Below are 16,990 nucleotides of genomic sequence, written 5' to 3'. Positions count from 1 at the left end.
GACTCGAGGCATCTAACACCACTTCACCTCCGACACACGGCCTGGAGAACCATAAAGGCTCTTTTGATCCGACCTGGCTGCAGTGTGTTTCTTTGGCAGACGGATTCTTAACCACTGCGCCACCAGGGAAGCCTTGCCATGTGTTCTTGAGGTGAAGAATCCATACCTCCTAAGGATTAAAGGAAATAAAGATAGAAAGTTCACACAGCAAGAGGCCTGGCGTGGGGTAGCTGCCTGATAAACGCTAGTGTTTTAGCCCATGCACAGAGTCCCACGGAGAAGGTCATTATTCCCATTCTACAGATGAGGTCGCTGAGAGTCGGTGAGGAGTTTGCTTCAGGCCACATGTCTCGTGAATGGTAGAGCCAAGTTTGACCTCAGCTCTGCCAGTTTCCAAAGTATGTGTTCTCAGCTGTGTCAGGTTAGGCAAGGGTGAAGGGTGCTCTCTAGACAGAGAGGGGTTCAGGGTCGGGGAAGGGTGGGGATGGGAGGGCAGGCTGGGCTGGGCTCTGCCCAGTGTAGGAGGCAGCTGGGGGCCCTGGCGGGGTGGTGTGTGTGTGTGGGGGGGGTGGTCTTCCAGGCCTGGGCTGGGAGCACAGGTGCGGATGGGCGGGGTGGGGGCCGCTGGGGAGCAGGACCTTGTCCTCAGCCTGGCAGGGTGACCAGGGCACCCCCAGGGTTAGTGGCACAGCCTGGGTGGGGAATGGGCACTTCCACAAGGGTCAGTGCCGGGGCAAGGGCAGGAGATGAAGACATCGGGGTGGTGGGCCCTGTGCTAGGTGTGAGGGGGATGAAGGTTGGCACGGCCCCGTCCTCTCTGTTTTCCAGAGGCAGACAGCGAGGCACGGGGGCTTGGTTCCTTGCTCAGAGCACACAGCTAGCAGGCGGAGGAGCAGGGTTCCAGCCGAGGCCTTGGTTCCAGAACCCGCAGCTCTTTCCTCCTCTGTATTCTGGGCCTTTAAGGACACCGTAGTCACCTGGAGGGTGGGCCCAGGAGTAAACACCCAGGACGCCATGAGTGCCCAGGGGGTGTTAGCAATGAGGGTGATTCTCCTGAAGGGCAGAGAGAAGAGCCAAGGCCAGTTCCGGTGAGGTGTTCAGGATCTGTTCTTAAGGTCTGTGCACTTTGTCCTCTTTGCAAATTATTCTCCAAGTTATCAAAACCCAGGGGGCACACTCCAAGCCCTGGCTGTCCGGGCGGGTGGGGCAGCCCAGGGTGAGACTGGGGCCAGGCCGGGAGCTCTGGGGTCAGACACGTGCTCCGGGGAGAACCTCCAAAAAGGAGCTCGCGTGGGCCAGCCCGGTCCTGGCGGGCATGGGATTTCTGCAACAGACAGCTCCAGAGCCTCCTGAATGTCTGAGCTCAGATGAGGCCCCTTCCCCCCACCATGTGCTGGGGAGCATGCTGGGGAGTGGGCAGACCTGGGACCCCAAGCCCACCACGTGGGGAGCCCTGCAGGACCTGGGCCTGGGTGTGGGGCCTTGGGCAAGTGACAGCCTCTCAGAGCCTCCTTCCTCAGCCCTCCTGGCGGGTCACATCCTGAGCCTGCAGGGCTGAGCAGGGGTGTCGGGTGACCCTGGAGGCAGCTCAGAACCTGGCACCACGTGAGTGCTGTGTGATCGCTGCTGTCCCTCTCCTCCCCCGCCAGACCCCGCTGGCGGGAGCCTGCTAGGCCTAGGGGAAGGGGGTGCCCTCGCGGAACCCTAGCCCTGTTCTCTGCCGGGGGCCGGTGGCGGGCTGTCAGGCAGCACGGGGGCAGCAGTGTCCCCCCACCTACCCCCTCCTGAGGCTGGTGGGGGCAGAGGCAGGGACGAATGTACCCAGCCTGATGCCTGGGGCATAAACAAAGGCGGGGGCGTTGGCAGGGCCCCCCAGCCTAGCAGAACTCCTGGGCAGAGCTGAAGGAGACGTAGGACGCCTCCCTGGCTCCTCGGCCAAATGCTTGGGGTTTAGGGCCAGGAACTCCTCCAGGGCCGCCTGCCCTTGAGTTGGTTTCATTTAGCTCAGCCAACACTGGCTGGGGATGCTCCGCTCGTAGCCCAGGGCCAAAACGGGGAAGCTCGGTGCCACCCTGGGAGCGATGTTGTCCCGTGATTGTTAGCCAGGCTGCGGGGGGCAGTGGTTAATCCATGCCTCACTGGACTGGCCTTGAGTCCTACCTCCTGCCGTTGCTAGCTGGGTGACTCTACCTCTCTGTGCCTTAATATACTCATCTGTAAGGTGGGATGATACCGCAAATGGGGATGACTGTCATGAGAATTAAATGAGTTAATATTTCTAAAGTGCTTAGTGCAGTCCCGGCATGGAGCATACACTTAGTACAAGTTACCCATCATCGTCATCATTACCATTTTACAGATGATGAGATCGAGACTCAGAGACGTCAAGTGACTTGCCCAAGGTCACACAGTCAGGCAATGGAAAAGCTAGGGAAGGGACCCAAGGCCACCTGACTAGAACGAGTGCCCTTTTCCCACAACCAGACCTTCTGGCAAAGGTTTGGAATGAGAGTATCTTGGGGGGCATGGCGTCCCCCTGCCCACCTGGACCTCTCAGCTGTTCCCTGGTTCACGCCCGGGAGAGGCAGGTGTCAGACCCCGATGTCCAGGTGAGACAGCGGACCCCAAAGGGAAGGCATCCCTCCTGGGTCCTGCAGTGTGGTGTCAGGGCCAGGCTGAGGTACATGTGACGGTTTTAAGTGGCTGTCTGCTCAGGCGGCTTCCGCGTCCTGCCCCGGGGCCGCCTGTTCACCTCTCGTGCACATGGCACCCAGAGGCCACCTCGTGCATAGCAGCTGGATGGTGGGTGGGGCGCACTGCAGGAGAGGGCAGGCTGTCCTCGTGGAGGGCCCGCTGGGATCCTGGCTCGCTGCTGGTGGTCACCACCGTCAATTTATCAATGGGGAAAATGAGGCCCAGGGAGGGCTGTTAAGGAGCCTGACACCCCTGGCAGCCAACTGGTACCAGAGCCCGCCTCCTGGCTTCCTCCCACGGCGGGCCAAGCATCGCTTCCGCCACCACCCCGGGCATTTTCCTCTGCACCCCTTGTTGCCACCAGGGTCAAGGCACGGTTGACGGGGCAAGTGGGAGTCCTGAGCTCTGCCGGGACGGCGGGGTGCCTCTGGAGAAAGGACGTGGACTTTGGGGTTGGCCAGCCTTGGTTTGAACCTGCTCTGCCACTGGCCTGCCAGTGTCCCCGGGCAGGTGTGTCCCCGCTCGGAAGCTGGCCCTCCCTCTGCAGAGGCCTGTGTGAGGTGACGGAAGTGGGCTGGCCTATACTCTCTGGGTCATTTGAGGGCAGAATTAGTGTCCAGAGCCTGAGTGTGGGATGCATCCTTCTGGCTTGCTCCCCAGCCTCTCGCTGCGCAGACAGAAACGGAGACCCGGAGAGACGGGGACCTCGCTGCATGTGGGAGCTCACCCGGCGGGAGGCGGTGTACATGGTGGTCAGATCCTGGCTTTTCCGCCACCTGTGCGGCCCTGAGGAAGGCAGTCACCTCCCTGAGCCCCGACCTTCCCCCCATGAGGTGCCCTGGCATCAGCAGGTGCTTAGTTAACGTTAGCTAATGATGTCATTCAGGTGGGAACGAGACGGGGTGTTCTCATGGCCGGGACACAGTGCAGCTTCTGGGTTCACGGCACGGTTCACGCACAAGCGTGTGTTCAGCCGCTTTGTTCTCGACACAACTGTGTCCGTGGAGGAGGAAAGGGGCGCAGGGAGGGTGGGTCTCCACCCGGATACGGCCCCTGCCCACCCCAGAGGCTGGGCCCAGCATGCCGCAGGTACCCCACCTTTGGGTGCCCCATGGCCATGACCTCCCCTCCCAGGGGGTGTGCTAGCGACGGGTGGTCGGGGATCCAGCTAGGTGGCTGCTGGGACTTCCCACCCCTTTCTGACTCTGAGCGTGAGATTCTTGGCAGGTTCCCTGGCCTTGGAGGTCTGGGGAAGGGTCACATCCGAGGGGCGCTCCCGCGGGGCCAGGAGGAGTGGGCAGGGCCCGGCCAGAGACTCCTCCCTGCTGGGACCCCCGAGCCAGTGCTTGCAGCCCGCCAGTCGTCGCGGTAACCGATACCCAGGCGGCCAGACGGAGTTATGGTGTGTGGCTGGGAGGCTATTTTGTCTAATATGTTAAAAGGCCTTTGGAAATTCCTGGAGCCCATCTGGTCCTAGTTACACCACAATATTGCTGTCTCTTCAGCTTGCAGACAAGGCAACACTTTTATTTCTCCTTTTGGAGCTCAGGAATGTGCCGAGAACACAGGCCGGCAAACACCCATCTGGTTCCCGAGATCCTCGATCACGTGAGGACCCATCATCCTTTTAAAGGCTGCGGCTCCTTCCCCAGGAGTCCTGAGATGCCGTGGGGGGCTAAGGCCTTGAGGGGGGTGCCTGGCTGTGTTATGTGCCCCTGGCCTCTGCGCTTCCTCGCCCGTGCAGCAGAGACAGGAGCTCCTGGAGGGGGGCACACTAGCCTGGCATGTGGTGGGTACCTAGTCAGCACCAGTTTCCCAAGCAGCTCCATGAACCCAAGAAAGTTCCTTAATCAATCCAAGCGCCAATAGCCTCTGTCGAACGGGGTCTGCAGCTCTGAGGGATGTCGATAATCATTCCTGACTCACCTGGCACCTCCGCCCACCCACAGCCATCCCCAGAACCAGAGGAGAAACGAATACAGAGGCTCCTCATCTAAAACATCCATGTGGAGTCCAGGCTGGGCCACTCGTGCTCTTCTTCCCGGGGTGCTGGTCCCTGTGGGTCCGTCGGGGCTCCTGCTGCGGCAGCGTCCGGAGGCTGGTGTGGCCGCTCGGCGGCCTCGCTCACACACGGCCCTCCCGCTTGGCCTGGCTCACGCTTAGCTGCTGCTCCGGACAATTGTTTAGAGCCGCTGGCACCCTCCTCCCTTCCTGGAGGAACTCCCACCCCTCAGTCCCAGCCTGTAACAGGCACGGTCCCCTGCCCCCCCTCAGCCCAGCCCCCGCTGCCCCAAGAGTAGAATGTGATTCAAGGTCAATCATCCTAGAGGGCTGCACCTCCCCGCCCTCGGAACTTGGATGTGTCCACTGGACTTGCTTCAAGAGCTGTGAGCTCAGTGGCTTGTGTGTCTCCCGGGGGGGAAGCTTCCCCAGCCAGTGGGCGATTCTCCGAGTGCCTCCCCTTGGCTGCAGCAGTGGCGGGAGCACATTCTGAGCCGTGGCACCTGTTAGTCTGGGTTTCTGAAAGCCCCTGGTGAGCAGAGCCCCCAGGCAGATGGGGGCAGACATTCAGTGTGAGCGAGAAATGAACTGAGGGTTTACACGGCGTGTTGCACAGCACAACCTTGACGGTCCTGACTGATACCCGTCCCCTTCCCCTAACCGTGGGGATGGTTCAGTGATGCAGTGTGACTCAAGCTGGGCCAGAGTCTTTACCTAGATTTTTAAATTTGGGGGCAGGAAGGGAAGGGACCTTGTCTAATGAGTTACAGAGAACCCTACTTCAATCACAAAGATAAAGCCTGTCTAAGGTACAAGAGAGTGAAATGGAGGGAGAAAAAGATAAAACATGATGGAGAAAGAGGGAATCCTGGTGGCGTCAAGCTAGGGCTGCCATGGACAGCTGTGCAAGTTGCGCACTGCACAACTCTGAAGTGTCCTGTTCGCACAGTAATCAGGGTAGATGTGTGTATTTATCAGGACAGTTTTCCAGCAGGTGGCAGTAAAGTGTCTCAAGGAAGTGGAACCTTGCTCTACTTGGCACAGAACTGTTGTCCAGGATGGCAGCCTTGCAGTGTCACGTCCCCGAGTTCAGTCCTGGAGTCCCCAGAGCATCCGGAGCTCGAGCAGGACTTGGTGGCATTTGTTCTCGTGGTGAATTCCCTTTGTCGTTAAGAGTCTTTGATTGTCCAGTCGTTGACCAGCAAGGTGCATCAGGCTTGTTAGCCGCTTTCCAAGCAAACCCTAGGTGCTTCTAGAAGTAAGAGTCCAACAATAAGAGAGGAAACAGAACAACCATTAAAAGCAGACACAAGAACAGCATCAACAAAGTATCAGTTTGGGGCCTTTTGTGTAGGCGTGAGTAACCATCCCTCTCTCCACAAGCACCTAGTTTCTTGCTCTGCTGTGCTGTGGCCTGAACATGGTCGGCGTGGTTGTTTTTCTTTAGGAGCACAGAGGAGACATTGTGTGGGCTTCACTTCCTCTTGAATGGTTAAGTATAACTGTGTTGTTGCTTAAAAGGATAGACCAAAATTATCTGGAGAGGGCACATGTGTGTGTGGCTTAAGCTAGATAAATAATGTATCATTGTGAAAGGATGGTGTTGGCCGAGGTCCAGCCCCCAGCTGTCCCCTGCACAGGAGGGTCTTCCCAGAGGCCAGCGCCCTGACCCCACTCTGCCCGGCTCAGGAGAGCTCACGACTCGAAATGCCGGGAGTTTCCGGGAAAGGTTTGGGGAAGGCTGGGGGCTCTGGTGTCGGACCATCTGGGGTGGCGTCTTGGCGTGGCCTTTTCCAGCTAGATGACTCCAGGCAAGCGCTCCCTGCTTCGGAGCCACAGTTGCCACTTCTCAAGAGACGGAAAGCTGACACCCACCTGCCGGGTCGTCAGGGGGGTCAGGTGGGCATGGGAGCACCCTGGCACCTAGAGGGTGCTCGGCGCACGGGCTGGCACAGGGCGTGGTGGCAAGTCGCTTCACTGTGTGGAGCCTCAGTTTCCTTACGTTTTATCTTATCAGATGGAACTTCGCAGGGTGTGGGAAGCAGTCGGGCCCTTTCTGCTTCCACTCCCTGTGCTCCCTGCCGGACAGTAAGTGCTCAGGGATGGGGTCTGGCCCCTAGCACCATCCCCAGAACAGGGCCAGCTGGCATGCAGTAGGTGCTCCATAAGCACTCCACCTGTGTTCCGGTGGCGAGGGGGACTGGCTGGTGCCCGTCAGGGTGGTCTGCGCCCTGCAGGCTGGGCGTGTGGACAGGCCAGGAGCAGTCTTTGCCAGGCAAGCCTAGAGACCACCTCCCTATCCCACGTCTGCGGGGGGAGCCCAACCCCCCCTCTGAATCCTGAGCAAGTGCCCCATCACTTGCCCATCCCCAGCCCCTGCCCAGGCCCTTCCCAGGTCTCTCCGTCAGGGCAGCTTGGCATCTGTGGGACATGGAGGAGGGAGCCCTGGGCCGCTCCGGCAGCCCCGGGCCAACACCACAATTGTTTTTCCACCTGGAGCTTCCAAGGAGCTGCTGGCAGCCAAGCTGGGGGGCTCGGGGTGAGACGCTGGCGGGCGTGGGAGGAGCGAAGCTTCACCCTCTCCATCCACAGGGGTAAAGTGGATGGTGCTGGTTGGCACTTTCCTCTGACCTTGGGTGAGTGACTTAACGTCCTCGGTCTCAATTTCATCCGTAAAATGGGGATAACATCAGTGCCTACCTCTCAGCCTTGCTGTCGGCCCACGCAAAGCACTTAGAATACTGCCTGGCACAGGATGAAAACTCCAGAATCGCGTTGCCATGATCATTATGATTGCAAGTCATCGTTCTTGTGGGTTCTACTGTTACGGTGAAGCAGGTCTGTCTGGCCTCGAGCCTCAGTGGACCCGGTGCGTAGGGAAGCTGTGAGCCAATAGACACGGGGTAGGTGGAAGCCCCTTCCCCCCTCCTGCTCTCCTTCCCCTTCTGTCTTCCTTCTTCCTTCTTTTAGCCTGGGAGCTGCCCCGAGAGGCAGGGGACAGCTCCTTTGGCCGTAGAAACGGTGGACTTATGGCCCTGGATATTGCCATGTCCCAGCCCCCTTTGTGCAGAATTAAAAACTGAGGCTGTGGTGGGGACAGGGCCGCTGCCGAGCAGATGTGAGGTCCAGCATAGCTGAGATGTGGTCAGTCACATCCCTTGGGCCTGGCTGTGAGAACAAGCTGTCCCCACCCGCCTGGCCGCCGTCCCGCGCTGTTGTTTGGAGGAGACGGCAGTCATCAGCCCCTGGCGGCCCCCCTGCCCCTTGGCTTCCCCGGCTCCTTGGCCTGGGACAGCCCCTGGCTGACCACGTCGTGCCCTGGGTGGCCAGCGGTAGGCCTGGTGCTCTCTGGCCCTCCATTCTCTGCTTCCACCTGAAAACTAGGGGATGGAGCTGTGGGTCTCCGCGTGCCCTTCCCACTCCAGGCCTGGGGGACGGCGGACGGGGGAGCAGTGGGCGGGGCGGGGCCCCGGGAGCCACCTCCTGATGGCATGTGAGAGGCAGAAATGGCCGTTGCCCTTTTAGGGAAGAAGATGCCCAGGTGCGCCTCCAGGGGTGGGGGCACCTCCCCCAGAGTCCCTGCCTGCCCTCCTTCACCACCCCCTCCTCCCACCCTGACCCATCTGGGCCTGGGCTGAGCGGCAGCTCCTGGGCTGTGGAAGGACTACGTTGCCCAGAATGGGACAGGGGCCCTCGGGAAGCTGGGGGGAGATTTATAACATTGGCCTGGGGAGCTTGTCCCGGGCCAGGTGGATCCTGGGGACGGGCTGGGCCCAGGTGGGTTCTTGTTACTGCCTGCTGGAACCAGCAGGGGCAGCAGGGCCCAGCCTTTGGGACAGCAGGAAAATGGAGGCAGGAGCCCAGTTATAGGACCTGATGAACATGACCCAGCAGGGAGAGAGCTACTAAGTGGGCACTCAGGCCCCAGGGTCATGGTCAGACAGGGCCCACAGCCCAACCTGCTGATGGGAGAGAGGCTGCTGTCCCCTCCCTCCCTGGTCAGGAAGGCCCGGGCCCCAGGCAGGGAGAGGCCGGCCTGAGGAGCGTTGAGGAGACAGGGCCCTGGTGCTAATCCTGCCTGGGCTGCTTCCCGGCCGTGTGACCTTGGCCAGTGCCCTTCTCCTCTCTGAGTCCCCACTCCTCTTCCACAAAGCGGGGAAGTAATGCCCCCAACGTGTGCAACTTGGCCCTCGTGTGTACCAACAGCCCGCGAGCACTTGGCGCTCTGTGCCTCTGGCCACCGCCATCCCCCTTCTCTGTCCGGGGAGCTGAGGTTGCAGGTGTGGGTAGTGTGGGCACCGGCTCTGGTTCCCATGGCCCTGGGAACCTCCAGGCCAGCCCTCGGCTGCCTCTCCCGGACGACGCCCACCCAGAGACAGATTCTCTGCCCGTGGGAACTTGGGTCCATCCCAGGAACGGGAGGGTAGGGGTCTGCCAAGCTCTCTTGGGCCTGGGACGGAGAGTGGGCACTGCCCGCCAGGTTCAGCGCCAGGGGCTTCTGGCCAGGGTCTAGAGCAAACAGCGGTGCTCCCTACTGAGGGCTGGAAAGGGGAGCCGGGGAAGCCTGCAGGCTGTGAGCAAATATCTCCCCAAAGGATGCTTGGAACAGGGCTGACTCGGGGAGCTCCCTGTGGCGGCTGGACACGTGGCCTGGGGAGGCGGGGAAGGGGAGCTGCTGAGAGTCAGGGGAGGACGTCTAGCAGGGCTTGGCAGATGGGGTGCGGAGCCAGGGAGCCGGGACCAGGCTTCCAGGCCTGGGGCCAGGACTCCTGGGGTCAGATCTCCATCCCTGGGTGGGCTGGCAGGACCCAGCGGACCCAGCCTGTGTGGCCCCGCAGAGCAGCTGTAGATCTCAGAATGCCTTTGAGTGTGTTGCAAGAAGGTGGCCCTTCAGCAGACACAGCAGGTGTGCTCAGGCTTGGTGGGGGGCACGGCTTCCCATGCCCCAGTGTCCTAGCATCTCTAGACACAGCCGCCCTGGTCGTCCTCAGAGCTGGTGCTTCCCTTCCCCAAGGCTGGTCTTGGAAGGGCAGCCTCCTTGGTGGGGAAGCTGGATCACAGTGCCCCCACTGAACTTGACCTTGAGTGTCTTTCCCACCTCACCCATGACTCCAGGCCTTGGGGTGGGCTGGGGGTGACCTTTCTCTGACGCCCTGACCCCAGTGTGCTGGGGTCCTGCCTGGGGTCCTGCACCAGGGCTGGACTGTTTAGAAAACCCTGTGAAGACTTAAGCACCACCAGAGGGAAGTGAGGCCCCAGAGTGAGACCATGGTGGTCACCGTGTGTGACCAAATGGATGCCTGGCTGCCCCCGCAGATACCCACAGGCTCAGGCTGAGGCTGGCTCCCTCCTGCAGACCCCCAGCTCCCCTCCCCACCCCGGGCAGCGCCAGGCTGAGACAGGGCGGCCCTCCCTCCGCGGCACCCCAGGGAGGAGCTCTCTGAGGCGTGTGCCCCCTTTGCAGAGATGTGGGGAGATTTCTCTGACCCTTCTGGGCCTCTGTTTCCCCAACTCCAGCTCCAGCCAGGCTGTCCTTGGATGGATGGAGGGGATTACGAGGTCAGGGGCAGGGAAAGATGAGGCAGGGGACCGTGGCCAGCTGCCCAGGTGGGGCCAGTGCTGGGGCCCCCTCAGGGAGGCCCCGCCCTCTGAGCATTCCATCCTGCCCAGACGGCTCCACAGGGAAGGTATCCACCCAGAGATAACGCAGCCTGAGCCCAGGCCAAAATCTTCAATGGGGGGAAGCTGGCAGTGTGACCAGGGACACCTGGGTGGCCACCAGTTGGATGATCCCCTAGCAGACCCGGTGCCAGCACCCCTTCCTGACAGCCCCTCAGGACCCTGGGCTGTGGTGGTCTCGGGGTGAGGGCAGACTCGTCCTGGGGTCGGAAACTCAGGGAGCCTCGCGGTGGGCACCTGCCGTGGTTGTTATACCGTGCTCTCTACTTCTGCTGGAAATTTGAGGTAGTAAAAGGTCATGGAGCAAATCCTAAAGAATAGCAAAGTGCTTTGTCCATTGTGGTGTGAAATTTCTCACTTTGAATCCTCAGCCCCGGACTATTTTATTTATGACAATGTGGGAAAGTATTCTGCCTTCACGTGGGTGTAGACGGGCACTATGCTTTACAGTTTCGTGCAAATAAATGTGTGCCCCAAAGTGGCAACAGCTCAAATGTCCATCCATGGATGAACACGTACAGTAAACGTGATCTATCCACACAGCGGAATGTTATTTGGCCGTAACAAGGCCCAAAGCGCTGGCCCCTGTTACACTGTGGCCGGACCTGGAATGGCATATAGGAATACATCAGTATTAAATAATGAAGTGTTTTGTATTGAAAATTGTAAAAAAAAAAAAAATCATGGTTTTAGTCAGTGTGCCTGTAGCCCCAAGTGTGAGATGTCTTCTCTGAGCCTCAGTTTCCTTGTCTATAAAATGTGGGTAATAATAGCGCTTTCTCACTGGGTGCTCGTGAAGTGATTGGGGCAGCGTGAGCCTGTTAGTGAGAGCTGCCCAGCCCCCCTGCAGCCCCACCCTGAGCTCTGGGCCCCGCTGGCTTGAGGCAGCAAGAGGGGGCTCTGCTCTGGGACCCCTGGGACCCCTCCTGCCTCCTTCTTGTACAGCTGCGTGCCCTTGGGTGGCTGTGCCTCTGGAAGGTCAGTTTCCCTGTCTGTGAAATGGGAATGAAGCCAGCAAGGCTCTCCTCTTATTCCTCATGTCACGTCCTCGGGGAGGCCGTCCCTAGCTTCTGTTTTAAAAACAGCAACCAGTCTGTCCTTGTCCTTCCCTGATGGATTTTTTTTTACCTACCACTTTCAGACATGTTACCTATTTATTTGTTCATTTATTCTTTTTTACTGTCTCTCTCCTCTCTCTGTGTCTGGCTCCATGAGGGTCTAGAACAGTGCCTGGCAGTCTACTTTGTAAATATCTCAGGGGTGTTGAATGAACCCCGTGTACTGTTGGCTAATACAGGAAGCCGGCATATTACCCCCTCAGGGCCTTTGCACGTGTCTTCTTTCCCTAAGTATGCATGCAGCTTACTCCATCATTTTATTTGGTTTTTTGCTTACATGTTACCTTCTCAGAGGAGCCTGACTCCCTGCTAAATATTCACCCTCCAGCAGGTGCCAGCTCTCCCTGCATTTCTCCTGCTGCCTGAGTCACTGTCGGACACACTGTCTTGTCCAGTGGTCTCTTCCACTAAGCCGTCAGCTCCATAAGAGCGGAGAATCTGACTTGTCGATTGCTGTGTCCCCAGTGCCTGGAGCAGTGACGGGCACAGAGTCAGTGCTCAGGAAGTATGTGTTGAATTAATATTACTTATTTCCTAGGGGGGTGTGTTATACATGTATGGAAACCCATAGAAAAATGTCTGAATGTCTGTGCAGCAGAGTCGTGGCCATGGGTCCCTCTGGGCAGTGAGGAGAAGCCGTGATGGTCAATCCTGCGTCTTAAGGAGACATCAGCCTCCTCTGTGGTATGTTAGGGAGCACTGCCTAAGTGCTAGGCACTGGTGGAGGGGCTAAGAGTCCATGCTAACGCAGAGGTTCTCAAAGTGTGGTCCGCACAGCCCTGGCCATCCCCACGACTCTCTTAGAAGATCCGCAAGGTCAAAACCACCTTCCTAATAATCCTAAGATACGATTTGCCCTTTTCTCTTGCTGACACTTGCACTGATGATGCAAAAGATGGCGGGTCCAGCATGGATCAGGGCCACAGCACAGCTGCAGTAGTGGTCTTTGGACTCTTCACCACCGTGCCCTTGCGCTATGTCCTTGCTAAAGCGAGGACGTAACTGTATTGCTCTTGAGCACGCGTCTTTTTCCTATTCTGTGTGAAGACATGGGAAGCACACAGAAAGCATCCCCAAGTATGATGGCTGTCTCAGGAAAAAGCACGTGTATGACTATTTGAGTTGCTAGCTCAACCACTTGCCTTTTTATGGAAAGGAAAACTGAAAGAAAAGCACGGGTTATTCAGACTTGGGCATCTGACAGACATATTCTTGAAAGTGAAGTGAGCTGTCACTTCAAGGGAAGCAGCTGACAGTAATTGTTGCCAGTGATAAAATTTGAGCTAGAAACTTAGAATATGGGAAAACTTCCATGTGCACTAGAAGCTAAAACTTTAAGGTTTTTCTGATGAGATAGGCAGTGTTATCAACAAATGTGAAGTTTAGTAGCTAGTTAATGAAATGTGTAAACATCAGGAAGACCAGGAAACCTGTATTTCTCAAATGACTAACGCAGGTTGTTATTAATACAAAATCTTGTGTAAATAAAAGACCCATTCAAAGTGCAAGGTAGACAAATGGATTTTTGTGTAACCAAGTATGAAAAGTTCATTCATATGTTTTCAGATTCCATGTAGCAAGTGAAGTTTAAGAAATTACCATTTGTTGAGTTTTGGTGTGAAAGCAAAGACAATTATTCACAGCAATCTGAAAAGGCTATTAGAATACTCCTTCCTTTGCGGACTACATTATCTGTGTGAGGTCAGGTATTCCTCACGACGTCCAACCAGAATCACATGTCACAGTAAACTGAATGCAGAATCCAGCTATCTTCAATTAAGCCAAACATTAAAGAGATTTGCAAAAGTGCAAAACAATGCCACTTTTCTTATTAATTTCTTTTGTTTTGCAAAATGGGGCTCTTTTTTTTTTTTTTTTTTTTCAAAATGGAGCTCTTTTTTTTTTTTTTTTTTTTTTGCGATATGCGGGCCTCTCATTGCTGTGGCCTCTCCCCTTGCGGAGCACAGGCTCTGGACGCGCAGGCTCAGCGGCCATGGCTCACGGGCCCAGCCGCTCCGCAGCATGTGGGATTTTCCCGGACCGGGGCACGAACCCAAGTCCCCTGCGTTGGCAGGTGGACCCCCAACCACTGCACCACCAGGGAAGCCCAAAATGGAGCTCTTTTTCATAAAAATACGTTATTTCTTGTTTTTTAAAAATAAATATTTTAGCAATTTTTCCATTTTAGTTTCTAATACAGTAAATATCAATGTTTATAATCCCATAAACATAAGCTCTTTGAGGTTTTCAATAATTGTTAAGAGTGTAAAGGAGAGGGTTGCCAGATAAAATGCAAGTATGTCCAATATTTGAGACACACTTATACTAAAAAAATTGCTTGTCATTTATCTGAAATTCAAATTGAACTGGGCATTCTGTATTTTTATTTATGTACTGAATCTGGCAACCCTAGTAAAGGATCCAGAGAGGAAACTATTTGCGGCCCACTGGGTTATACACCTGTAGGTGTTACACCGGGTAAGAATGCAGAGAGAGAGGGAGAGCCTGCTTGCTCAGCGTGACCAGGGCCACGGTGACACCAGGGCCCAGACACAGGGCTCCACAGACGCCAGGGCCCGGGGTCCAGGCAGGCTGGGGGGTGGGGAACACAGCAAGGAGCAGGGGACAACGGGGACTCCCACTGCCCTAAGATCTGCTTCGGGAGTTAGAACATCTCTTTGTCCGGGAAGTGGGGCTCAGACTCGTGTAGCTGGTATGTGGCCATCAGGAGTGGCCCCCTTGGGTGTGACACCAAAGCCCACGTTTGACCTTTCTAGCATTTTCCGCAGCTGCAACACAAGGGCTGGCCTGCACAGGGCCTGGCGGTGGTAGATGCTAGGCAGGAAACCTCCTTCCTCCCTGGCCTCAGGGAAGGCTGAGATGGGGGGCCAGGGGCAAGGGCAGCAGAACAAAGGCCTCTTGTGCGTAGGAGGGATTCTGGCCGGCCCCCGTCTGCACGTGGGATTAGGGTCATCAGTCTGGCAGAGCAGGCATGGGTTGATCCAGGCTGCCTGCTGGGCGCGGCATCCCTGCTGGTACGGGGCTTGGCTGCTGGGTCACGTCTCTGCAGCGGTGGGCTCGCGGCCATCTGGGCTGGGAAAACGAGAGCCAGAGAGAGCCTGACAAGTATCTTTCTGGGGTAACAGGGCAGAGCCGGAAATGTCCGCATCCTCAGAGATTCCCCCCGGGCCAGCCCTGCCACTACGCAGATCAGAGGCCTGCTGGTCGCTCCAGGTGGGACACAGTCAGGGCGAGGACCCTGTTGATCTGATGCCCACCGGGTGGGCCCAGCAAACAAGACAAAGGCTCCAGCCGCAGCGCCCGCGTGGTGGCCCCAGGGCAAGGCCTGGGGAGCGGGACCCTTTCTCACAGCTGGCGACTTCCCGGGGCTGTGTGGACCAGGGGGAACGGCCCCCCATGCCCCTGACAACGAACATGGGGGCCTTGCCGGTACATGATTTGAATCAATAGTAAAGGCAGTCTGCTTTGTATCATCACCACGTGCCAAAACGTCTAAAAAGAGGTCAAGGATAAAATACTTCACTGTGCTCAAGCATTGCTGTGGATACGGTTGTTTTAATAACATAGATGTGCGAATTTTGATGACGTATCTTTTCATAAGCATTATGTTGTATGTGGAATTTAATTGAAGTCCCCGTGATCCAGTCGCCCTGGCACCTGTGGATTCAGCTCTAGGCATGTGTTTGGGGGGTAAGTTGGTGACGGTTCAGAGTACTGAGGCCACTTACGGTGCATTTGGTGGCTCTACTGCCTGTGGTGCCAGCTACTCGTGTTTAGGCCGTGATTGGAAATAATCGGTGACTGCACAGTGATTATAAAGATGGAAAAGCAGAACTTGAGTTACTTTTGTTCTTTCTATGTGACCACATGGAGCTTTTACTTGGGTTTAAAATCTAAAAACAGTGGGGAAAAAATGCAAACTCTGAGAGAAATGCTTTCACTTGGTGGGTGCATGTTTTTGTCCAGGCATAAAATATTTCCATTTCACGATTAAAAGTGGGGTCTTGGGCTTCCCTGGTGGCGCAGTGGTTGAGAGTCCGCCTGCCGATGCAGGGGACACAGGTTCGTGCCCCGGTCCGGGAGGATCCCACGTGCCGCAGAGCGGCTGCGCCCGTGAGCCATGGCCACTGAGCCTGCGCGTCCGGAGCCTGTGCTCCGCAACGGGAGAGGCCACAACAGTGAGAGGCCCGCGTACCGCAAAAAAAAAAAAAGAAAGTGGGGTCTTGAACAGATATCTGCACATCTATGTTCACAGCAGTAGTCTTCACACTAGCCAAAGGTGGACTGGCTTGGACACCCCAGGGTTGATTCATTTATTCATATGAATGGATAAACAAAATGTGGTCTGTACATATAATGGAATATTATTTGGGCATAAAAGGAAGAAATTCTGACACCTGCTGCAACATGGATGAACCTTGAGGACATTGCTCAGTGAAATAAGCCAGACACAAAACGACAAATAGTGTATGATTCCACTTATATGAGGCCCCTAGAGCAGTCAAATCCATAGAGACAGAAAGGAGGATGGGCGGGTGTATGTGTGTGGGGGCCAGGGATGGGGGAGGGGGAGTTAGTGTTTAATGGGGACAGAGTTTCAGTTTGGGAAGATGAGAAAGTTCTGGAGATGATGGTGGTGACGGCTGCACGACAGTGTGAATGTACTTGATGCCACTGAACTGTGCTCTTAACAACAGTTTAGATGGTAAATCCAATGTTATGTGTATTTTACTACAATTATGTGCTATGTATAAATGACTACAATTTAAAGACGGTGGCCGTGATGTTCCCGTGGGGAGGGGAAAGGCAGGCCAGGGAGGCTGGCATGGTGGCGCCAGGGCCGGTGCTGCCTGTTCCCAAAGCCCCAGGGCAGCTAGCTCTGCCCCAAGGCAAGGGCTCTGCACGGCCCACGGGGTATTTAGTCCACCAGGTGGGGACCCAGTGCTGTTGTACGAAGTCAGCAGAGCCATGGGTCCGGCCCGGGAGGTGCTGAGGGACGCTGTTGTCTGGAAGAGCCATCGGTGTTGAGATGAGACTGGACACTAGGCATGGGCTCGTCCAGCCCTGCCTTCAGTCTTCTGCAGAAGTGGAATTGATATATTTACACACTTTATCAGGTTACTCGCCACCCCAGTCTGTGCGAAGACGTTGACTTCATTAAGCACTTTTTCCCGTGCCCATTGAGACGATGGAATGGCCTTTTGCGTCTCCAGTGACCCGGCCCACCTGCCCCACAGGTGAGGCCAGGCTCCCGAATGGGCCGTGCTTGCACGTGATGCCTTCCCTCTGCAGAGGCGGCTGGATTTGGTTTGTTCATTTTTGTTCAGGATTTTTGCATCTGTGTATCTGGATGAGACTGGCCTGTGCTTGTCCTTCCTTGTACTTGGGGGAGTCTTCTATTTCTCAGCTCCCCCTGCCCCGCTATGCTCTCACCAGCTCAGCCATCTAAGCTGGACGGGGCCCCAAGACCGAGGGCC

At 56.6% G+C, this 16,990-nt stretch overlaps 1 protein-coding gene across 2 annotated transcripts in view; it reads left to right on the top strand.

Moving 5' to 3' along the window:
* Positions 1 to 1,042: 1,042 nt before the first annotated feature.
* FBLN2 (fibulin 2) overlaps positions 1,043 to 16,990 on the top strand; it is a 105,591-nt gene continuing 89,643 nt past the window's right edge. For both annotated transcript variants that reach the window (XM_024763429.1, XM_024763432.1), the window contains exon 1: positions 1,043 to 1,115. The gene's annotated coding sequence lies outside the window, so the exon portion shown is untranslated. The remainder of the gene's footprint in view (positions 1,116 to 16,990) is intronic.

Source organism: Neophocaena asiaeorientalis, unplaced genomic scaffold (assembly GCF_003031525.2).
Source record: "Neophocaena asiaeorientalis asiaeorientalis breed wild unplaced genomic scaffold, Neophocaena_asiaeorientalis_V1.1 scaffold433, whole genome shotgun sequence".
Taxonomy (NCBI): Eukaryota; Metazoa; Chordata; class Mammalia; order Artiodactyla; family Phocoenidae; genus Neophocaena; species Neophocaena asiaeorientalis.
This window is presented reverse-complemented; position numbering and strand designations above follow the sequence as displayed.